Below are 25,865 nucleotides of genomic sequence, written 5' to 3'. Positions count from 1 at the left end.
TTAGAAAAGAAAGACAATTTAAGAGAGCTGGAAAATACCCACATATGTTTCTTCACAATTATGGGGCTCAAAAGAACTTTAAGTGTATTGTATACAGTGTCCAATCTGTCATTGTAGGGCCCATTAATTAAATTGTTTTTCTTTTTTACAATAGGGTTTTTTTTCCCCCAAGCAATGTTTAGTTATTAATAAACAACTATTTAAATGATAGAAACATTGTTTTCCACAAATTTATGTATTTGGCCCTCATTGTTTTATAGTATTTTAAAAGCATATTTTCTTATAAATATACTATATTATCATACAGTATATGTGTAGAATTTGCTGTGGGGACTGATACGTGTTTACTCGCTAGGACAGAGACGAAAGAAATATTCCATACCTGAGCAGTGCTAGTAGTTTCTGGTATTATCTCATTTCTCAGAAGATAACTTTCTGTTAGAACATGTTTGTTTTTAAAAAAGCAAATAAATAAAATGAAAAACAATTATTGTGAAGAGACTTGTGATATTTGTGTTAAGAAGAGACAGTCTTTATCTCTGATAAGTAGGGTACATAAAAAAAAATCAGAAGATTGGCTATGAAAAGAAGACAATTTTAAGGAGCTCTAGAGGAAAAAAAATGCTTTCAACTATTTACAAAATTCTTAAAACATAAAATGATGAATATGGTGGGCTAAGCCTTTACTTGCTTTATATCATTTGATCATAACAATAAAGCAATTATCTTCTCTTAAGATGGGGAAATCGAGGCTTAGGTCTTGTAGCTTCCTCAAGGTCACACCCCAAGTGGCAAAGTTACCTTTACAGAGTTTACTGTTTAAGGGGGAATATAAGCAAATAGTTACAATGAAGACATGTGTGCAATAGATATATGTTACTAATAGGACTAGCATAGTGTTAGGAAGCATCTAGCAAAGGTATTGAATCCTGATCCAGTGCTCAGGCAGACCCTTCCCAGAAGAGTTGAGATTCACTAGAAATGAGAGGGAAGTCAGGATCAATCTAGTGAAGTAAACAGAACATAAGATTCATTGTCCTAGTTGGGACACTACTGAGCCTGAAAGGGAGGCCAATAATAACCATGTTTGTACAACAGAAATAGACAACCATCCTGGGCAAACCAGAATGTGTGGCAGTATAAGGAGTTTGGTCTTCATTCTAGAAGCCTTCAAGAACACTGAAGGATTTTATAAGGAATAACATGAACAAATTTATGTTTTGGAATACTGAGACTGATAGTGGAAAATGGTTGGAGGAAACCTGTAGATTATTTTAGGAGGCTGTTTCAGTAACACAGGATAGTGATGATGGTGGCCAGAATTGGATAGTATTAGACTAAAGGGAAATGGCTTAAGTTCAAGTGATATTTAGGATGTAGAATCATTAGAACTTGGTGTGTAATTGGATATGGGTACAGAGGGAGACATGTTAATTGGATGTATATTGTAGTGGAGGGAAGGGAAGTCAAGGATGACACTGGATTTCTGGATTAACAACTTGAGTGAATGGTGGAGCCATTCACTGAGATGAAGAATATGGGGAGGAGTGAAGATGATGATGAATTTACTTTTGTTCAGTTTTATATTTGTTCATTTTTAATTTTACTGATTTTTAAAATTTTGAAACAATATAAAATGTATAGAAAATTTGCAGGCACAGTACACAGACCATTTTTTTTCCAAAACCATTTGAAAGTAACTTGCCAGTATGATGCTCCACCACTCCCAAATACTATTTACTATGTATTTCCTATCAGTAGGGACATTTTGCCTGCTTAACTATAATACAACCATAAAAATCAAGTCATTGATGTTATACATTACTTCTATCTGATTCTCAAATCCCAATCAAGTTTGCCACTTACCTCAATCCTGTCCTTTAAAACAGAAGGATATAGTTAAGAGTCACTTGTTGCATATAGTTGTAATACCTCTTTAGTCTCTTTCAGTAGGGAGCAGCAATAAAATTTTTTCTAGTCTTCAGTGACCTTGACATTTTGAAGATTACAGACCAGTTATTTTCTAGAATGTACCTCTGGGCCTTTTCCAACTACAGAGAGTTAGACTCTAACATCTTAGGGCATCTGTTGTATGAAAAAATTAACTTCTTTCAGTACACCTGGAATGGTTTTAATTATGTACTATTCTTGAGAGAGTTGCAAAAATGGTCACTGTGTTCTTTTGTTCATTTGAAAAAGACTGAATTAATAGATTTTGAGAGGAATACCTCAAAAGTGATGCTGTTTTCTCCTCATTGAATCCTATCAGATGACACAGAGTTTTGATTTGTCCTGTTACTAATGCTCACTTGATTAAGGATGTGTCTCTTAGGATTCTCAACTATTTAGTTTTTTTGTTCTCTGTTGGTAATTAGTAAGTATTTTGTAGGGAAGTTCTCTAAGACTTTGCAAATAGCCCATTTCTCATTAAACTTCCAATTTACTCATTTATTTATTTATAGTAATAGTGATTAATATGGGTCTTAATTCTTTACTGTCATTTATCTTGGTATTCAGATTGTTCCTAATTTAGCTAGTGGAAGACCTTTGCAGATGGTTTATGTTTTCTCTTGACACGTCTCCATTACTTTTTTTTTAAAGATTTTATTTATTTATTTGACAGAGAGCACAAGCAGGGGGAGCAGGGAGAAGCAGGCTCCCCGCTGAGAGCCCGACATGGGGCTCGATTCTAGGACCCTGGGATCATGACCCGAGCCTAAGGCAGATGCATAACCCACTTAGCCACTCAGGTGCCCCCCATTACTTTTTTACTTCTTTCTTTCTGGCATAAGATATGAACAAGGTCATCTTGTACTTTCTCTACCCTAGCCCTGGAATTAGCTATTTTAGCCCTGAATAACATTTAATGGAGAATAACATTTAATGGAGAATAACATTTAGAAGACAAAGTCTGGGCACCAGGTGTGTTCTTTGCTTTTGGAATGTGGTGCTTTGAAGTTTTTCAGTGGAGAGAGCTAAGATATATATGCCTGTATATATATGCCTGTATATATGAATGTCCAGATATTTGCATTTCATCTATCCATCTATCTATTAAACCATGAATGTATACTGATAGCATGAGTTTTAATCTAGCACCTCAGGGTTTATTCTAATTTTCTCCCTTTCCATATAAGTAACTCCCTTCCTTGCTGCTGAGAAAACTGGCTCCCATTGGCCTAATTGGGTTACTTATTTTCCAAATCCTTCTGTGTGTAATCAGCCTCTCCTTTCCACTGCTGTCCTCTCTCCTCTGTAGGTGCACTACCGCCCTGTGCAGGCTCTGTCATCCATACGAGACTGCTCTTCTGTGTGAACAAATCCTCACCCTACTCAGGCTTGGCCACTCTACACTGTACTGACCTTTGTGTGGAGACATTTCTACCCAGGCGGTATCAGGTGGGCTCCCCACTTCTAACTCCTTCCACAGCAGGGCAGATATGCGATTATTTCAGTTTAGTTGTGAATGAAAAAAAAGGGTGGTAGCTAAAAGGTCACTCATTCAGGAAAGACTTTTTTTGATCAGATGCCAATCTGAGGGCAAATTTAAAGATATAGAAGAGATAGGATTAATTTTAAGTGTGAGAAAAGTCCAAGTTCCCACTTCAATAGAATGGGAGGAGAGAATGGCTTCAATACAGGTTAGTTTGAGAATTTCCTGGCTGGAAGAGGAATGACTTTCTATCTTATGGCTTTTAGTTTCTCTGTGCAGAGATTGCTGAGAAGGAGTGATTTAGTTGGAGGTTTGAGGAAAGTAGAGAGGGTTTTGAATCACTGTAGAGAATGAGAAAGTGAAATGAGCAAAAACAAAACAAACACAAATTTCTGAGTATTATGGAAGATCTGAGAATTGAAACTGAAAATGAGTTGAGACTCCCACCTGAATGGTTGCAGTGTTTTCTCCAGCAAGCACCAGTGCTAGGAGTGGAGAAGGCAGTTTCTATCAGGCAGTTAAATGGCACAAGTAAGCTGAAGATACTGGGTAGAGAGAGGTTGATGCGAAGGAAATGAATGTTGAATATTGAAATGTTGAAATGAATAGTTATTATTTTTGTTTTAAAGATTTTATTTATTTATTTGACAGAGAGAGAGACAGCAAGAGCAGGAACACAAGCAGGGGGAGTGGGAGAGGGAGAAGCAGGCTTCCCGCTGAGCGGGGAGCCTGATGCGGAGCTTGATCCCAGGACCCTGGGATCATGACCTGAGCTGAAGGCAGATGCTTAACGACTGAGCCACCCAGGCACCCGAAATGAATAGTTATTAAGAAAAGAAAGGAAGAGAGGAGGGGTCTGGAAGAAAGATAGTAGGTGGGTCAATGGCCTATCTCGAAGTCCTTGTGTGACTTGGTCCCAAGCAATCAGAAACCCACTCTAACTTAAGGGTATTTGTATAGGGGTAGGGAGGGGAAGGATTTGTTATGAGTATATTGAGTAGCTCACAGAATTAAGTCAGGCTGAACAATCATGTCTTAGAAATACAGGAAGCATGTGGCTTTGATGTTGTGGGTATTAGGAAACCTCTTCAGGTGACCAGTACTGGAATGAATCAGTTCCAACTCTACTATCATCTGTTCTTGTGTTACTGCTCAGGATTCAGATACCAAGAAGAAAACTTAGTTTAAATGGCTTGGGTCTTGTGTTCACCTCCTTGGCCAGGAGATTAGGGTTCTACCAAGAAGGCATGAAATGGGTTAGAAGTAATTCCTAAAGGAAAACAAACGTACTGTTAAGAGAAGGAGAATGGATGCTTTTGGTACCAAAAACAGGAGATGTTCAGCATTGGTAGATTGCATGTATGGTATTAAATTTATGTAGGATAAAGCTTAATTTCCTATGGAGAGAAAGGTGAATAGAATGCTAATCATTTTTTTACTTTTATTTTTTTTACAAAAATAATACATGTACCTTGTAAAAATAATTAAAACTATTCCCCTCCCCCATATCTTCAATGAATGTGATAATAAGACAGCAAAAGGGAGAAGTGGGTGGGTGATAGAATTGTTACAGGATGTAAAAATAATTAAAACTATTCCCCTCCCCCATATCTTCAATGAATGTGATAATAAGACAGCAAAAGGGAGAAGTGGGTGGGTGATAGAATTGTTACAGTATTTCTTTTCCTTCGGTGCCCACAGTTCTTAGTCACACTGCTTTGAGGAATGAAGAGGTAGACCAGACAGAGAGGTGAGCAACAAAGCAAAGCTTATTGAACGATAGTAAAGTGATAGCACAAAAATCTCCTGAAAAGGGAGGGGACCTGAGACGGTTGCCACTGGAATTTCTAAGTCTTGGGGTTTTTATGGGCTGGTTGGCAGGCTGTTTTAATCTGATTAACTCTCCAGGAGCCTGTCATCCAATCAGGTTTTTGTCATCCATCTATCAGGTGGGAAAGGGTGGAGGGCTCCGTCCAGGGTGGGTGTAAAATCCTCCTAAGGGTGGTTTCCTCTTAGGGCGGGGCCTTTGTCCTTGCCTGTCTTTCTTCCAGCTATCCTTAATGAGAAGGATTTGAAAGTCATGATACGAACATTTTCTATGGTTCAGATCTGTCGTGTACACTGTGGATATGAAAGTGAATAAAGAGAGTTTGGTCTTTTGCTTGTAAGGTAAAATTCAAAACAGTACATTGAAAACTTGAAGGTCTTAATACAAATCCAAGATTTGTTTTACTAAAAATGTCTCTCTTTTTTAAGGATTTTATTTATGTATTTATTTACGGGGGGGTGGGAGGGAGGAGCAGAAGGAGAGGGAACGGGAAATAATCTCAAGCAGACTTCACGCCAAGCACTGTTGCACCCTGGGCTCGATCCCACAATCCCGAGATCGTGACCCAGAGATCACGACCGAAGCCAAAACCAAGTCAGACGCTCAACTGACTGAGCCACCCAGGTACCCCTAAAAATGTCTCCTTTTAACAAAGACAGGTAAATAAGTATGTGTCTTCAACTTACATAATAAAGTCAAATATGAATTTTTTTTAGTCTTTTAAAATTTCCTTTCTTAATTCCTACATTTAAGAATTGGCTTGTTTTTTTTGTTATTGTTCTTTTCATTGTCCACTATTTTTGAGGCAATGTGTGGCCCCTTTTATCCCCCCCAAACCCCTCCCAGCCTGCTTTAGAAAGTCAGCATTTTAGTGTAAACAGTTTTATTGAGTAGACTCTACTTGGTAAATATTAACACAATAATGCTTTTATTTTTCTCCAGTCACAATTCTCAGTAGTGCTTTGTAGAAATCTCCCAAGACAATTTCTTGGGCATATTCCACGTCTTTCTCATCACTTTCAGTTGTTAAAAAAAAAAAAAAAAAGCAAAACCAAACTAACTTCACTCCATTGTAAAAATCCAGTCTCAAATCTGATTGAAATACAATCCTTTCAGTTCCCTCTACTAGCATCTAACTCCTTTGTTGGGGAGGAGGAATATGAGAAATGGCAGGAGTTGCTTATTGGAGAGGAGGAAGTACTGCTGCCCACAAGAAAGTGCATGACTCTGTTGCTGCTGGTGGTCACTGAGGATGTGGTAGTCTCCTCATAACTTTCTGCAATTTTTAGCACTGTGTAGCTTCACCTTGGAGGATATGGCACCTCTCTGAGGATATGGCAGAGGAGGCACCCATGTCTTCCTTTAGTCCTGCTTTGGTCCACATTCCACCTCCCATAGGAAGCAAGCTTTCAGGTAACCCTAGGGGTTGGACTTTCCCCTCTGTCCTCTATATTCCTTTGTATTGAGTCAAACACGGAGGTCCTCCGCTGTACCTTCTGATAGATCAGGAAACTGGGAACAAGTTGGAAGCTTCCTCCACGTTTTTCTTAAATTCCCTATAACATGGTCTCGTTTTGTCCCTCTCTCCTGGGCTCAGCCAGCATGTCCTTCTCCTTCAAAATCTCCAGAAAAGACATAGGTCAGGTTCTCTGTCAGATTCCCTCATGGGGCTCCCTGCACTTTGAAGGTAGCTTCAAGCTGGTCTCTTGGTCCCTGACTATAAATATTTAGCTAAGTAGTAGGCTGTCAATCTTTCTGCCTTGTGAGAACTCACATTCTGTATTTCACTGGAACTCCCTCTTCACTTGGCTTCGGGTGGGTTGAGGGGATGTACTTTTCTGCCCACTTAGGGCTGACATGTTGGTTGGGAATAGGAGAGGTGGTTCCTTTGCCTGTGAATAAGTCCCCAGGAAGGCTTTTGGCCCCAGTGGTTGGAGAGGCCTATATTTATTTATTTATTTTTTTAGATTTTATTTATTTGAGAGAGCACGAGCAAGCACAAGCAGGGAGGAGCGGCAGGCAGAGGGAGGGGGAGAAGCAGGCTCCCCACTGAGCAGGAAGCCTGATGCAGGCTGATCCCAGGACCCTGGGATCATGACCTGAGCTGAAGGCAGATGCTTAACCGACTGAGCCACCCAGGTGCCTAGAGAGGCCTTTAAAAGTATGGAATCCTTATACTATTTTATCATCATTTTTCAGCCAGAATAACCAATTCTAAGACAGAGAGAAATCCCATTCAACATTCTATTATTAGAGCACAAAACTAAAGTAAATGATACCCTTCATTCTTACTTGACTTTGCCTTATGTAATGAAAAGAAAAAAAAAATACAAAGTAACCCACAGGATATGGCAAACCAAATTTTTTCAGTGCCTAAGATTTTAAGTTAGGTATGTTTAGAGCAGCATTGATTTTCCAAGGTCATCAGAAGTACTATTAGTGAATAATATTATAGTTGTTTTGTCTGATTTCCTGTTGGAATGTGGCAGGTATAAGATGGGTGTCAGAGTGAGGGAGAGGAGTTAGGCCTATTATTAAATCATTGGTCAGTCAAGAATATAACTCAGTAATAATGTTTAACTGTTTTTATTAGTAGGCTTTGAATATAATAAGCAGGATTGGCATTGATTTAAAAACAATAAACATATTTCCCTTTAAGAAAACCTTTGAAAGATTTTTTAAAAATTTAAATAGATGTTAAAATGTACTTGTTAATCTTATGCCTCATAGTCCCCTTAACAGAGGTTTGAATATAGAAGTATTTTAGGTTCTGGCTTAAATATGAAGATGATTTTAAGCATTCCCAATGGCAAACAAATAATAATGATTATCATTCCCAGAGCAGTACTGTCTTCAAACTTTCTCAGCTGAATTCTTTCTGAGTGACATTTCTGCTATCCATATCCTTCTTGTTAAGAACTCAATAATGGACTAGGTTAATTAGAGATAGGTAATCTTACCTTGTATTAATCATCCTTCTGTCAGAATAAATTAACCTTTTTAGCTCCTATTTTCTGGAATTCCCAACCTTCGTAGACACTGTTCTCGAGGCATTAGAAAGCCTCATAAAATTTTAAACTCATTTGAATTTAGAAATATCCATTACTGATAGAATTATTAAACTTAATAATCATGGAGATTTACTCTGAGATCACTGAAGATTAGACTAATTCAGGTACCTTATAGGCTTGTTTCTTCCTAGCTGTGTGATCTGGGGAAATTCAGTTATTATCTCTGAGTTTTCATTTCCTGACTTAAAGAATGGGAATAGTTATATTCATCTCAAATTGTAGAAATCAAATGGAATAATACCTATAGTGGATTCTGAAATATACTACTGAAATGTTTGGGATTGTATTATTTTGAAATATGGTCAAGTCAGAAGATTTCACTTTTTGTACTCTTGATGTTAACTGATGATGAATATCCTGGATCCTTTTCCCTGGCTCCCTTGTATCATTGTCAGGGAGCAAAATAATGGCAAAAAGTTGTGTGAGAGGGTATTCTGACCACTTGTGGCTCCCATAATTCTTTGGCAAATGTGTGGCCCAGGCAGCAGATGGACCCGTCCATCGAAGAATAGAGCTTATCAGGCTGGCCACAGTGAAGATTCATGATACCCCATGACAAACTGAAAAATGAGCATGTGTTAAAATAAACCTATTAATGTAAATATAAGTTTATCTGCTTTTAAAAGGCAAAATAATGCAGTGAATTTCAGAGGTAATTTAGGAAATACTCGAACATTTGGCTTTAATTAGAAAGGCAGGAAAATATATCAGAACTAGATTCCATTTGGGCAGGGTTTGTTTATTCTTCTCATCTTGACTTTGAGCCAAAAATCCTCAGTTTTGACTAGTTTTAAATGTTTCTCCAAATTTGGGCAGAGCCTTTTGCCTATTTAGAGATAGATGCTGCTTAGTTCAGCATTAGATAACACGGATGGAGGCCCATGCATATCAGGACCCACCAAAATAAAGAGCAGGAGAAGGTCACAAGGGTAGATAATGGTACGTGTGTGAACAGAGGGGCACCACTAATAAGTAAATGAATACCTCATGAGGTGGAAGTAATCCCATTCATCAGAGTTCCTCTTGGGCAAAGAATGTATATATGTAGAAAAGATACTTTGATAAACTACTTGGGGGTAGTTTGACAATACACTGTGTTGGTAAAGCTTTGAGAAAATAGGGACTTTCATTTATTTCTGTTTGGAGTATAAATTGATACAACTCCTTAGGAGGGAAATGTAGGAATGTTTATCAAAATTACAGTTACTTATCCAAAAAGACATCCAGATGGCCAGCAGACACATGAAAAGATGCTCATCATCACTTATCATCAGGGAAATGCAAATCAAAACTACAATGAGGTATCACATCACACCTGTCAGAATGGCTAAAATCAACAACACAAGAAACAACAGGTGTTGGCAAGGATGTGGAGAAAAAGGAACCGTCTTACACTGTTAGTGGGAATGCAAACTGGTGCAGCCACTCTGGAAAACAGTATGGAGGTTCCTCAGAAAGTTAAAAATAGAACTGCCCTATGATCCAGTGATTACATTATTGGGTATTTACCCAAAGAATACAACAACTCTTAATTCATAGGGATACATGAACCCCTATGTTTACAGTAGCATTATTTACAATAGCCAAGATATGGAAGCAGCCCAAGTATCTATCATTTGGTGAATAAAGTGTATATAGATATATACATATATACATATATACATAAAAAGAATGAAATCTTGCCATTTGCAATGATATGGATGGAGCTAGAGAGTATAATGCTAAGCGAAATAAATCAGAGAAAAACAAATACCACATGATCTCACTCATACATGGAATTTGAGAAACAAATGAGCAAAGGGAAAAAAATAAGAGAGTAATGAATGCACTTGTTGTGATAAGCACATGGTGATGTATGGAAATATTTAATTACTATATTGTACATCTGAAACTAATACAACACTGTATGTTAACAAACGAATTAAAATAAAACTTAAAAAAAGAAGAAAAGAGGGGCACCTGGGCAGCTTAGTTGGTTAAGTGTCTGCCTTTAGCTCAAGCCATGATCTCAGGATCTTGAAATCGAGCCCCGCATCTCGGCTTCCTGATCAATGGGGGGTCTCCTTCTCCCTCTCCCTCTGCCCCTCCCCACTTTGCCCCTTGCACCTATTTGTATGCTAGCTCTTTCTCAAATAAATAAATAAAATCTTTTTTTTAAAAAAAGAAAAAAAATATTACAACTGCACGTATCTTTTTTTTTTTTTTTTAACAACTGCATGTATCTTATCCAACAATACCATTACTGAGAACTTATTCTATGGGGCCCAATGTCCATAAATATGTTAAGTTAATTATGGTACATAGATAAAATGGAATTCGGTGGAACAATGAAAAAGATTTAGAAAGCTCCCTATGTAGTGATAGGAAAGATATCCAAAATATGTAGTACAGAGAAAAAAAAAATTAAGGTATAGGACAATAATTAATTTAACCTATCCATGGACATTGGGTTATTTCTGATTGTTTGCATTTACAATAATATTGCAACAAGTAAACTCATACAGACCTTATTTTGCATTAGTGTATGCATACTCACAGAATAAATTCCCAGTAGTGGTATTGTTGGACAAGATATATGCAGTTGTTATTTTGATAAACATTACTACATTTCCCTCCTAAGTAGTTGTACTATTTTATACTCCCAACAGAGAGAAGTACCCCTTTTCTCAAAGCTTTGCCCACATAGTGTTTTGTCAAACTTTTACATTTCCACAAACCTGAGAGGAGACAAATGGCATCTTGGTCTCTAGTTTTTGTTGTTGTTTAAATTCAATTTTTAAAAAATATACAGACTATCTCAAATGTAGGGAAAAGTTGCAAGTATAGAGAATGTTTTCTTCCCTGAACTACTTAAGAATAAGTTGGCAACATCATGTCCGTATACCCCTAATACTGTAGGGTGTATATGTTACAAGCAAGGACATTCTTCTGCATAACCAAAATAAAACCATCGATATCAGAGCATTAGTTTTGATATATTAATATCATCTAATTCTCAGATTCCATTCATGTTTTGCCCATTATCCCTAGTATGTCCTTTACAGCAAAAGTATATAGTCAAGAATCATGTATTGTGCTTAGCTGCTGGGCCTCTTTAGCGATTGAAATCAATTTGAAATGGTTCCTTCCTCTTCTTTCACTTTTATAATCTGGATACTTTTGAAGATTATAGGACAGATATTTTGTAAAATATTTCTTAATTTGGGTTTGTCTGACATTGTTTTGGGACTCAATTCAGATTATACATACTTGGCAGGAATATGGCAGAAATAATGTTGTGTTCTTGTTGCAACCTATCAGGTGACTCACAATTTTGATTTGTTGTATTACTGATGATGTTTATTCTGATCATTTCATTAAATTGTTGGCTGCCAGAATTCTCCACTGTAAATGTAATCTTTTCCTTTTGTAATTATTAAGTGTTTTATAAAGTACTTTGAAATTATGTATATAGCTTCAGTGTTAAGATTTCAGTGTATCAGTTTGTTTCCTTTAGTAATATCACTGTGGACTCATGGTTTCTATTATATTTAATAGGTCATAATCTGTTACTATCATTATTTATTTTCATGGTCAGGTTGTCCTAGATGTGGTCAGAGGGCGTTCCTTCAAGCTGGCTCCTCTGTCCTTTTGACTTATCTCCATCATCTGTGAGCACTTCTTGCTTTATGATCCAAAGAAATGTTCCAGGCTCATGTTGTACTTTGCTTGTCCTAGACCTGGAGTCATCCATTTCTTCAAGGAAACTTTTAGTGGAGTGTGATATTTAGAAGCCGAGATATGGATGCTAGGTGTGTTCCTTGCTATTGGGGTGTCTCTGTTCCTGGACTGTCTTAATAAACAAACACTTTTTTCTTCCCCCTCCCTCCCTCCCTCCTTCCCTCCCTTCCTTCCTTCCCTCCTTCCTTCCTTCCTTTTTCTCTTTCTCTCTATTAAAAGCTATGGGTTCATACTCTAACTTCAATTCTTATCTAATACCACATGATTCATTTTAGTTATCTCCCTTTCCATATTTTTCATTCCCTTCTGTGACAGTGAGAAACTTATTTCACATTATCCTTAAATATTTACTTATTTAATGATTCCCCCTATATGTAACACATCTCCCTTCACTGCCCCTCTCCCACATTAATACTTTCCTCAATCTTCTTGGGCTTTGTGCCAGATACCTTCCTTTCTCCTCCTCCCTCCCTCCATTTCCTACAGATGTTCTCTTCACTCTTCATAGGCTCTAACAAGTCAGGCTTCTTGGTGAAGTTTTAATTTGCATTTTTGTTGTTGCTGTTGTTATGAGGGAGGTTGAGCAATTTTAATGAAGAGTGCCAATATAAATCCTCTCTTCATTTCCCATACAAAATCTTCAGTAAAATCACCATTGCCCAATAATATTTTTTTGTGAGTGAATTATTTAGTAGTTCTTGAATCAGAGCTGAGTTTTATGTTCAGCTGTACAGAGTGAATATTATTTAAATAATTTATTCATTTCACACATATTTATTGACTTCACTGTATGTTTCAACCACTGTTTTAGGCACTAGTGGTAAGGATCTAGGATCTAGTGGTAAGAAAAAAGAGACAAATTGCCTTCCCTCGTGGAAGTTGTATTTTTAATGGTGGGGTCAAATAATGAGCAATTTAGCTTAGATGCTTAGAATGTAATCTCAGTAGTGAAAAATCTACAAAGAGAATAAAGTACAGAGACAGCATTTGCACTTGAAGGTGCTGGAGCAGCAGGGAAGCCTTAGTGGACACATGGGGGATAGAATGGAAAGAAATATTTGGTGTATACATTCCAAGGGTCAGCATCTGGGGAGTCCTGTCTCTCCGTGGAAGGAACAAGCCAATTGCTGGGACTGAGAGCCTGAGTCAGGGATCCAAACTGGAGAGGAGAGCCGCCATTCCCTATAGACCTCTTGCTAATTAACGCTGGGGCCACTTCTGAGAGGCAGGCCTGTGAAATACTGTCTTTGCAGCTTCATTTCTAACAAAGACATCAGAAACGACAACTTCATAAGTAACCGGTAAAGTTTTGTCTTAAGTTTTTTTTAACCTATTTCTAATCTTTATGACCTCATCCTTGCAAGTTCGGGGATATTAGTTCCATCTTACAGATGAGGAAACTGAAGTACTTAAGGATTAATAACTTGTCTTAGCTAGTAAGACACTGAGCAGTGATGAATTACAAAGCCCAGCTCTTTCCACTGTTGCCCATGGTCAGACTCTCCCTGCCTAGAACGCTGTATTGAGAAAGATGATGAATCCTGAATAGGTCTCAGCAGCATCAAGTGCAGGGATCAATGAGTGATGTATGCTTTGGGAAGGGGATCAAGGAGTGGTGGCTTTCGTTTTGCCTGAGGCTACACTGGCCCTAGAGCCACTGTCAGGCCCCCAACTGGAATAGCTCTGCTGCTCCCTCCTCAAGGTAGCTGCAGAACACAATGAAAACGGGACCTAGAGATGCGGGCCACTCAAATCTGCTTTGACCTATAGTCAAATAACTTCATCTAGTACCTACTACCCTATAAGAAGACTTTCGTGTTTCAACCTTACGTTAAAAGGAAAGAGATGGAAAAGAGTTTCTGGAGCTGGAGAAAAGGAAATGAAGATTTCATGTGAGGAGATGGCGTGGGAGATGGAAGACTATGAGGCTCCGCTTCCACAGTCCAGCCCTCTGTTGGGCAGTACCGGTGCCCTGCTGTTTACAGATCAGGCAAGATAGGTCATGTGCAATTGGAAGAGAGTTCTGCATTCGGAATCTAAATCATGCCAGAAATAGTAGTAGTTGGTGAAATAGAAAGAACCATTTTGTGGTATTTTTTTCTACACAGGAGCATAATAATGATTAAATATATTTTGCGGGGTGCCTGGGTAGCTCAGTTGGTTGAGCATCTTGATTTTGGCTCAGGTCATGATCTCAGGGTGGTGGGATGGAGCCATGTGTTGGGCTGTATGCTTAGCGGGGAGTCTGCTTCTCTCACTCTCTCTTTCCCTCTGCCCCTCCCCCTGCTTGTGTGCACTCTCTCTAAAAAAATCTTTAAAAAAATGCATCTTGAAGTATAAAATTGAAAATTTTAATATATAAAATCTTTTCTGAATCCTGACTCTTCCCTCTGTGAAACTTGAACCCCAGTTCCTAATAAATGGAGATAATAATCCGTATTTTATAGAAGGTGTTTAATAGTATTATACAAGTATTAACTCTTGTTATTTATTTTTATTTTTTATTATTTTTTTAGAGAGGGAGGGGGGTAAAGGCAGAGGGAGAGAGAGAGAGAATCTTAAGCAGTCTCTATGCCCAGTGTGGGGACTTGATCTCATAACCCTGGGGATCATGGCCTGAGCTTAAACCAAGAGTTGGATGCTTAACTGACTGTGCCACCCAGGTACCCCTTAACTCTTGTTATTTAAAAAAAAAAAACAGTTATCTTTATGGGTGATCAATGACATGCAAAACCCATTTAAATGAGACATGGTATGGAAAATCAAAAATATGGAATGATCTCCAAGATATATTGTTGCTTGAAAAAAAATAAGGTGCAGGACCATGTGTACTGTACATTTGCCTTTTTTAAAAGGATATTTAAGTGCATATATGCCTGTATCAGTATATACATTTTTTGGGAGTGACACTCAAACTGTTAATACTTGGAAGGGAGATGGGAGCTTCTGGGTGTGACATGAGTCTAATTTTCACTGTGTGTCCTTTTGTACTGTTTAAATTTTTCCATCATGCATCTGGAGTTTTTAATTGAAAAGAACAAATTCAAAGTTAAGGATATATAGAAGTTAATATCTCTTTGGTTGGACATTTTTTTCAATATATTATTTCACCTATTGAAATAGAAAATTTTCATTGGCAAATTATGAAAGTGAACCATTGCTTACAGTAGCCAAATTATGGAACCAGCCTAAGTGTCCATCAATAGATGGATAAAGAAGATGTGAGATACACACACACACACACACACACACACACACACACACACACACAATGGAATATTATACAGCTAAAAAAAAGCATGAGATCTTGCCATTTGCAATGACGTAGATGGACCTAGAGGGTATTATGCTAAGTGAAATAAGTCAGAGAAAATACCATATGATCTTACTCATATATGGAATTTAAGAAACAAAACAAATGAGCAAAGGGAAAAAGACAAATCGAGAGGCACACTCTTAATTATAGAGAACAAACTGATGGTTTCCAGAGGAGAGATGAGTAGAGGGACGGTTGAAATAGGTGATGGGGATTAAGAAGGGCACTTGTTGTGATGAGCACCGGGTGATGTATGAAAGTGTTGAATCACTGTATTGTATTCCTGAAACTAATATTACACTGTGTTAACTAGCTGGAATTTGTTATTGTTTTATTATTACTATTATTAGTATTATTTATTTTTTTAGTGACCTAAGTGTGGGGCTTGAACTTATAACCCTGAGAACAAGAGTCCCATACTCTGCTGACTAAGCCAGCCAGGTGCCCCCTAACTGGAATTTAAATAAAAATTTAAAAAAAGAAAAGAAAGTAAGCTTTGCTAACAATGATCCTTAGCAATTCTAATATATATGACTGAACAGTGACATCTGTATAAAGTTGTATGTAGTCAATCATGATATGTAATAATTTATGGGATCATTTTATGGTGAAATATTTGTTGGATCTCATTGTAATCCTAGTCTTTAATTCAGTAATTTGGATTAGAGGGTGCATGTTGTGATGAGCACTGTGTGTTATATGCAACTAATGAATCATTGAACACTACATCGAAGACTAATGATGTACTATACAGTGGCTAACTGAACATAATAAAAATAAACAAATAAACAAATCTTTAAAAAATTAAAAAAAAATATATACTCCAAGTGAAAATAAATCATAATAGTAACTTATTTATCATTTAAAGCATGTGACACATTTTGGTCAATAATAAGCTTAGACTTCTAAAATGGCATAAGAGTGGCCAATAGTTGGCTTTAAAATGAATAATACTTTCTTGCTTATTAAATGACAAATATTTGTTTTACAATATTTGGAAATTATAGAAATAATATGCCCATCCATAAAAACTGTATCTTACATACTTCTGTGATTTGTGTTTTTTTCTAGCCTTTTTCCTTTTAGTTTTTATAAATTGCATAAGAAGATGGTGACCAGAACACCTTTTCTTTCACTTCCACTCTCAATTCCTGTCTATGGGCTTCTCAACCAGATTCAGAGAGAGGAGTGCAGGTAAGGAGTGAGGCCCAGTGGAAGAACAGGAAGCTTAAGAACAGAAAGCAGTGAATTCAGAGGAGATTTTGGACCCATGGGGATGGGGTCATCACAGGCTCAGCAGGAAGAAACTCAGTTTCCTTGGCTTCCAAAAAGTCAAGGAGTTTTATGGGCTAACTGGGTCTCCCCTGACCTTGAGGCTAGCTGATTTGGCAGGGACAGATAACAGGGAAGGTTCCTTGAGGTGTCTCAAGTAGGGCACTGCCATCTGCCTGCTTCTCGGCCTAGGAGAGAACTTAGCCTTTCACCCTGCAGGGTGTTGCCATGCAGCGTTCTCTAACAAGTAAAATTGAGTCCCTTTAAGCCAAAAGAAAAATAACATCTTATGTAAAGGGGGCCAGAAACCAGAGAGGGAACGATCAGGCAGAATCATCAGTGCAATAGAGCTTTTGGGAGGAGTAAAAGGAAATCCTGAACTCAAAAATAAGAGCACCCAAGGAAATAAAAATGCACCATAAAAGAGGCTTTCTGTGGCCAAAAAAAGTTCAAATAAATAATTTATTAGGGGAATTTGGAAAGAGGATGCTCACTGTTGAAATTTGCAGTAGTCAACTAGAAATCAGCGCCAAGACATATCTTAAAGATAGAGTGAAAATATAAAGACATGGGAATCTGAGGGAAGCAGTTAGATACTTAGGAACTATGTCTAGAGGTCTAACATGTCAGTAATGGTAGTTCTAGAAGAAGGAAAAAGTCAGGCAGTAATTAAACAAATATGGAAGTTACTTGCTATTCACAGAAGAAAGAAATTAGCTTGCAGATTCTAAGATCTCACTAAGTTCTAGGTTTGGGAGATGAGAGAAAACATAGTTAGAATGTCATGATAAAGTCCCTGAACTGTAATCATTAATAGAAAATGGTAGAAGACTTTAGGCAGAAAGAACAAATCCTACAAGGAGGAAAAATGGTACTTATGATACTTCTCAAGTGACTTAGAAATATTAATTATATGCCTTTATTCTTTACAACAACCCTATAAGGTAGGAATCATTTTTATCTACATTTTACCAATGAGGAAACTGGGATACACAGAAGTTAAATCATAAGCCCAAGGTCTCATATCTAGAAAGTGACAGAGCCAGGACTCAGCAAAAGTGGTCTGGCTACAGAGGGACCACACTTTTATCATCACACCAGTTAAGTCTCAAATGGGATATTGTATTTGAGAAGACATGTGGGAAAGAGTCTAAGTAAAACAACAGATGAACCAGAGAAAAAAGAAACAAGGTGAGTACTGAACTGTGGTGTGTGTGTGTGTGTGTGTGTGTGTGTGTGAGAGAGAGAGCTTTTCCTCCCCAACCTCTCCCTCATTTTCCCTCTCCTTCCCTCCTTTCTTCTCTCTTTCTCAGCAAATTGTACCATTGTTGACAATGGTTCATTGTGTTGACTGCCACCCAGGTGAAAGGGGAAAGGGAAAATCTTGATTGTTTTGACTTGAAATGATTATAACAATGTGAAATATTTCTTAGAGAATCAGTCTTATATTAAAATTTGTGCTGCTAAGTTTGTGAAGATACAGACTTCTTTTATAAAGTTGATTTCTCAACCTATTTGAAGACGTAGTTGTAAAGTGTCTTATAATTTGTATTCACCTATGGTAAAAAATTCAGATAGTAGGTGGTAGGAATTAGATAAAGCTTTGCCCTTTGAAAGTTCCCTGCTGCTTAAAAATAATAGAAAGCTCAGAAACATATCTTTACATATATAGAAACTTAATATATGCCAGAGATATTTAAAAAATCAAGGAGAAAAGGATACACTATTCAATAAATAATGCCAAGGCAATTCTTTACTCATGTGGAAAAATAAAATTAGATTCGTGCCTAACATCATATTTGAAAATATATTTAGATGCATTAAAGTCTTTAATGTGAAAGAAAGTCTTTAAAATTTCTAGAAGAAAACATAAGGAAATATCTTTATGCCTTCAGAATAGTGATTGTTATTTCATTTATTTATTTATTTTTAAAGATATTTATTTATTTGACAGAGAGACAGTGAGAGAAGGAACACAAGCAAGGGGAGTGTGAGAGGGAGAAGCAGGCTTCCCACCAAGCAGGGAGCCCGATGTGGGGCTCAATCCCAGGACCCTGGGATCATGACCTGAGCCGAAGGCGGACGCTTAATGGCTGAGCCACACAGGTGCCCCTAGTGATTGTTATTTTAAACAAGACACAAGATATAAAAAACACAACAAACAAAAGATATAAAGCAAGATATAAAAAAACACAACCATAAAGCAAAAGAGATGAAACTGCATGGTAGATATTCCTAATATTTATGTGCATTAGAAAACATTAAAAAGTAAAAATATGAGCTATAAATTGAAAAGATATTTGTAATGCTTATTACTGACTTTCAAATGATATTCCAAATATACAAAGAATCTTACACAATAATAAAGAGATCAACAACCTAGTAGAGAAACAGGCAAAGCTCCAATGAGGCATTTCACACATGAAAAAAACTGGATGTCCAGTAACACAAAAAGATGCTTAATCTCATTTGTAATCAGGAAAAAGGAAATTAAAACCTCAGTGCAACACCATTTCACACCTATCAGATTGGCATAAATCAGAAAATTTCATGAAAAGTTTTGGTGAGGGGGAGAAGGTAAAAGAACTATTACTGGTGAGAGGGTATACATCAAGATGCGGAGGTTAGAGAAGGTCATATGTATGCGAGAGGATTGGGGAAAGAAGACTGTTGGCAGCATTGTTCATAATAGAAGTATGGAAAAATATCTAATTGTCCAACAATAGAATGGACAAGCAAACAGTATGTGGTGGAGAATATGAATGACCTAGAGTTATTTGTTTCAACCTGTGGCTGAATCCCAACATGAATCTGAGTAACAAAATGGGGAAGGATATGTACAATAGAATACCATGTGTATAAAGTTTTTAAATGGGGGCACCTGGGTGGCTCAGTTGACTCCTCAGGGAGCCTACTTCTCCCTTTCCCTCTGCTATTCCCCCTGCTTGTGTGCTCTCTCTCTCTCTGTCAAATAAATAAATAAATAAAATCTTTAAAAACAAAAGTTTTTAAATGTACTAAACAATATTGTACATTGTAGATGCTTACATATGTAATAAAGATAAAGCAACTGTGTAGTATCATATGAGAAACATCAAATTGAGATAGTGTTTATTTCTGGGATGGGAAAAAGGATGGAATTAGCATGTGTGGAGGTACACAGCAAATTTTGTTTTATGTTTTAAGCTCATGGAGGCGGGTACTTAGGTATTTCTGCTGTTACTTTCTGTATGTTTTAATAGGCCTGAAATATTTTACAATTAAAACAAATAATTTACTGTTATTTTTTTAAGATTTTAGTTTTTAAGTAATCTCTACACCCAATTTGGGGCTCGAACTTACAACCCCAAGGTCAAGAGTTGCATGTACCAGGGGCACCTGGGTGGCTCAGTCAGTTGAGTGTCTGCCTTTGGCTCAGGTCATGACCTCAGGGTCCTGGGTTCAAGCCCTGCATCGGGCTCCCTCCTCAACGGGGAGCCTGCTTCTCCTTCTCCCTCTACTTATGCTCACTCTCTGTCAAATAAATACATAAAATCTTAAAAAAAAAAAAAAGGGGTTGCATGCACCACTGACTGAGCTAGTTAGGTGCCCCACACTATTGTTATTTATTTTTTTACAAGGTTTTATTTATTTTAGAGAGAGAGAGCACAAGGGAGGGGGAAGGGAGAGGGACAAGCCGACTCTGAACTGAGCGCGAAGCCCCACATAATGCTCAGTCCCATGACCCTGAGACCATGACCTGAGCCAAAATGAAGAATCTGATGCTCAACTGACTGACCATCCAGGTGCCCCAACTATTGTTATTTTTTAAAAACGTGACAGTAGGCATTTCCCCAAATTTCATAATGTAATATATTTTATATATAGGAAATTATATAATTTCCAAGTTTTATAATGAATTTGATTGAATGTTGGATTTTTATTCATCTTAAAAAATTAAGCCATCTGTTATTGTGGTAAGCGTTGCATAATGTATAGAAATGCCTAACCACTATGTTGCACACCTAAAACTAATGTAACATTGTATGTCAACTATACTCCAATAAAAACAAAATAACAAAATTAAGCCATCTTTTGATATATTTGAGTGGAGAAGAATGTCCTGTATAAAGAAATATGTTTTTTTATTTTTTATTTTTTATTTTTATTTTTATTTTTTTTTAAAGATTTTATTTATTTATTTGAGAGAGAGAATGAGAGAGAGAGAGCACATGAGAGGGGGTAGGGTCAGAGGGAGAAACAGACTCCCTGCTTAGCAGGGAGCCCGATGCGGGACTCGATCCTGGATCTCCAGGATCATGACCTGAACCGAAGGCAGTCGCTTAACCAACTGAGCCACCCAGGCGCCCCAAGAAATATGTTTTTTTAAAAGTTAATGCAAGGGGCAGCCTGGGTGGCTCAGTCGGTTGGGCATCTGACTCTTGATTTTGGCTCGGGTTGTGATTTCAGGGTCCTGGGATGAAGCCTTGGGCTCAGTGGGGAGTCAGCTTGAGGATTCTTTCTCCCTTTCCCTCTGCCCCTCCCCCTGCTTTCTCTCTCTCTCAGATAAATAAATCTTAAAAAAAAAAGTTAACACAAAAAAGCCTCCCCCCCCGAAAAATAATGAAATATTATTTTACTTCAAAGGAAAACACTGTGATTTAGACTTAGGTTAAAACTACATGAAGACAAAAATGTGCTTTCAGTTTCAATAACTTTTGATAAATACTTGTAGTCTAATGCTTTCTTTCTTCTGAGTTAGACAAGTACAAATAACTAATCATTTAGTGCTTAAGTATTATCATTTCATATAACAGTGTGGTTGAATTGTTCACAATGAAAGTAAAAGCAAAGTGAGAGGAGCATTACATAAACAAGATTAGTTGGCTGCATTCCCTTGGGACTGTTTGCTAGATGAAGGTTTAAGTGATAGGCGCCACCAGTGGAGGATGTTGAAATACTCTTCTTTCTCATGGTTATAGTTTTGTTTATATAGCATTTTTTTAAAGATCTATGGAACATTTTGACATATTAGACATTTGACTCTGTAACACAAATCATTAAAAAAAAACCCAAAATGAAACTTTTCTGGGTGTGGCGGTTTAGGGGAATAAGCTTATTTTTAGGACTTTTTCTTGGTTTCTCATTTACATTGCCTCTTCTTTTTTTTTTTTTAAAGATTTTATTTATTTATTTGACAGAGAAAGAGACAGCGAGAGAGGGAACACACGTAGGGGGAGTGGGAGAGGGAGAATCAAGCTTCCCGCTGAGTAGGGAGCCCGATGCGGGGCTCCATCCCAGGACCCTGGGATCATGACCTGAGCCGAAGGCAGACGCTTAACGACTGAGCCACCCAGGCGCCCCAGCATTGCCTCTTCTTTTCCCTTGTTTGCATCCTAATCCAGGTCCCTGTAACTTTATGGGATACCGCAGATCATTTTGGAAGTTCTATCTTCTAGGCTCCCCTTTCCAGCTCCACTCCTCAATTTTAGTTGGTGCTCTACTTAAAGACAAATAGTAGTTATTGTTTGCCAACCAGATGAAATTTTTTTAAAATTTTATTTAAATTCTAGTTAGTTAACATACAGTGTAATACTGGTTTCAGGAGTAGAATTTAGTGATTCATCACTTACATATAACACCCAGTGACCACCAATCATAATGAGTGCCCCCCCCTTAATACCCACCACCCACTTAGCCCATCCTTTACCCACCTCCCTCCATCAACCCTAAGTTTGTTCTCTGTCATTAAGAGTCTCTTAGTTTGCTTCCCTCTCTTTTTTTTTCTTCCCTTATGTTCATCTGTTTTGTTTCTTGAATTCCACATATGAGTGAAATCATATGGTATTTGTCTTTCTCTGACTGACTTATTTCACTTAGCATAATACCCTCTAGTTCCATCCATGTCATTGCAAATGGCAAGATTTCATTCTTTTTTATGGCTGAATAATATTCCATTGTATATATATTCCATATCGTCTTTATCCATTCATCATTTGATGGACATGTGGGCTCTTTCCACAGTTTGGCTATTGTTGATAATGCTGCTATACACATCAGGGTATATGTACCCCCTCCCAAATCTGTATTTTTGTATTTTGGGGGTAAATAACTAGTAGTGTGATTGCTGGATCATAGGGTAGTTCTATTTTTAACTTTCTGAGGAACCTCCCTACTGTTTTCCAGAGTGGCTGCACCAGTTTGCATTCCCACCAACAGTGTAGCAGGGCTCCCCTTTCTCCTCACCCTCACCAACATCTGTTGTTTCCTGTGTTGTTAATTTTATCCATTCTGACAGGTGTGAGGTAGTATCTCATTGTGGTTTTGATTTGTATTTCCTTGATGAGTGATGTAGAGCATCTTTTTATATGCCTGTTAGCCATCTGGATGTCTTCTTTGGAAAAATGTTTATTCATGTCTTTTGCCCATTTCTTAACTGGATTATTTGTTTTGGTATTGAGTTTGATAAATTTTGGATACTAACCCTTTATCAGATACGTCATCTGCAAATATCTTCTCCCTTTCTATAGGCTGCCTTTTAGTTTTGCCAACCAGATGAAATTACTCAGTTTTATTTTGAAGGTCTTCTGACTTTCTCATTAATCTCAATTTGGACTCTCCATTTTTTAGGCCAGTATTCACAGAATCTGGTTTGTGGCAGTTTTCACCAGCCCACAGTAAAGTGATAAAAATATGGGTAATGTGGTTAGAATTGTGTACAGCTAAAGTTATTCAAATGTAAACTTTTTAGATTTTTTTCCTGCTTTTTCTGTTGTTTTTTTTTAATTTAAATTCAGTTAGCCAGCATTTTTTTCCTGATAATTTTTTTTTCTTCATAAAATAGTGATAGTTGATGGTAGAATTTTAAAAAAGATTTTTCTTGGGAAAAGTTCAAGTTGGTAACTTTTATGGCTGCCTTCTTCCTACTTCCCTACCCCTCCCACTTCTCCCCACTGTAGAAACACACACACACACACACACTCTCTCTCTCAACACTTTTGAAGGTCAGGAAAACTTAATGATTTCAGTTGTTTTACATAATTCATAGTCAACAATCATATTTTTCCCCACTTCTCTGTCTTTTCTCATAGTCATTCCTGTTGTGTGTAATGTCCTCCTGCTACTTTAGTACAAATTCTACATTTCCTGTAATGCCAAGATCAAATCTCCTCTCTTTTAGTCAGTCTTCTTTATCTAACACCTGTACCTCCTTACCCATCTTCCTTTGCACTTATGAGAATATTTATTAAAACCTCTGGCATTAGTTGCATAAGAATTTTGTTTTTCAAATATTTTTTTTTTCTCTCTAGCTAGTCTTAATGCCTGTAAAAGAAAGAACTTTTGCATTTCTTTAATAGAGGATTTGGTGGTAAGGATATAAACTTCATATATAGTGTTTTATTTTATAGTAATCCTGAATATGTTATATATATGTGTATAATGATTGAATATTTATGAATTATAGTGACTCTTCACTATACATTTCCAGCTTTCTGCTTTCCAGATCTCCTGGTGTTAGGTACATGCATGTGACTGGTTTTGGCCAATCCCTATAGCATTTTTCACAGAACTAGAACAACTCTAAAATTTCTATGGAACCATGAAAGACCCCGAGTAGCCAAAGCAATATTGAAGAAGAAGAACTAAACTGGAGGTATCACAACCCCAGATTTCAAGATATAGTAATCAAAGCAGTATGGTACTGGCACAAAAATAGACGCAAAGATCAATGGAACATAATAGAAAGCCCAGAAACAAACTCACAATTATATAGTCAGTTAATCTTTGATAAAGGAGGCAAGAATCTGTGATAGGAAAACAGCAGTCTCTTCAACAAATAGTGTTGTGAAAACTGGACAGCTACATGTAAAAGAATGGACTTGGACCACTTTCTTACACCATACACAAAAATGAACTCAAAATGGATTAAAGATCTAAATGTGAGGCCATTAAAAGCCTAGAAGAGAGCACAGGCAGTTACTTCTCTGACATCAGCCATAACAGTATCTTTCTAGATATGTCTCCTGAGTCAAGGGAAACAAAAGCAAAAATAAACTGTTGGGATTACATCAAAATGAAAAGCTTCTGCACAGCAAAGTAAACAAGCAACAAGACTAAAAAACCTACTGAATGTGAGAAGATATTTGCAAATGACCTATCTGATAAAGAGTTAGTATCCAAAATATATAAAGAAACTTATACAACTCAACACCCAAAAAACAAATAATACAATCAGAAAATGGGCAGAGAATACAAACAGACATTTTTACAAAGAAGAAATCCAGACGGCCAACAGACACGTGAAAAGATGCTCAACATCACTCATCATCAGGGAAATGCAAATCAAAGCTACAATGAGATATCACCTCACACGTGTCAGAATGTCTAAAATCAAAAACACAAGAAACAAGTGTTGGCAAGGATGTGGAGAAATAGGAACTTTTGTGCACTGTTGGTGGGAATGCAAATTGGTGCAGCTACTGTGGAAAACAATATGGAGGTTCCTCAAAAAATTAAAAATAGAGCTACCCTATGATCCAGGAATTGCTCCACTGGGTATTTACCCAAAGAATACAAAAACACTAATTCAAAGGGATACATGCATCCCTATGTTAATTGCAGCATTATTTACGTTAGCCAAATTATGGAAGCAGCCAAGTGTCCATTGATAGATCAATGGATAAAGAAGAGGTGGTGTGTGTGTGTGTGTGTGTGTGTGTGCGCGTAGCAATGGAATATTATGCAGTCATAAAAAGAATGGAATCTTGCCATTTGCAACAACATAGATGGAACTAGAGAGTATAACGCTGAACGAAGTAAGAGAAAGACAAATATTGTATGATTTCATTCATATGTGGAATTTAAGAAACAAAAGAAATGGACAAAGAAAAAAAAAGGCAGACCGAGAAAACAGATTCCCAACTGTAGAGAACAAACAGATGGTTAATAGAAGGGAGGTGGGGGTGGATGGGTGAAATAGGTAAAGGGGATTAAGAGTACACTTATCTTGGTGAGCACTGAATAATATATAGAGTTGTTGAATTACTATATTGTACACCTGAAGTGAATATAACGCTGTATGTTAATTATAGTGGAATTAAAAACCAAACCTGAATCTTTTTAGTGAGACCAACAATAAAGACTCAAAGGCTCATAGCAACATGCAGAAACATGTAGGACAGATTTGAAAAACACACCTAATATTGAAATTGGCAAGGTGAAAACTAAAACACATATGAAGGTTAA

The 25,865-nt window shown here is 37.2% G+C and overlaps 1 long non-coding RNA gene across 1 annotated transcript in view; it reads left to right on the top strand.

Moving 5' to 3' along the window:
- The window catches only part of LOC118521943 (uncharacterized), a 45,085-nt gene that overhangs the window by 14,986 nt on the left and 4,234 nt on the right, over positions 1-25,865 (top strand). Inside the window, exon 4 of the long non-coding RNA XR_013445709.1 lies at positions 3,260-3,399. This is a non-coding gene — a long non-coding RNA (uncharacterized LOC118521943). The remainder of the gene's footprint in view (positions 1-3,259; positions 3,400-25,865) is intronic.

The sequence above is a fragment of the Halichoerus grypus genome, chromosome 2 (assembly GCF_964656455.1).
Source record: "Halichoerus grypus chromosome 2, mHalGry1.hap1.1, whole genome shotgun sequence".
NCBI lineage: Eukaryota > Metazoa > Chordata > Mammalia > Carnivora > Phocidae > Halichoerus > Halichoerus grypus.
Note: the sequence above shows the minus strand (reverse complement) of the source record. Positions and strands in the feature narration are given on the sequence as shown.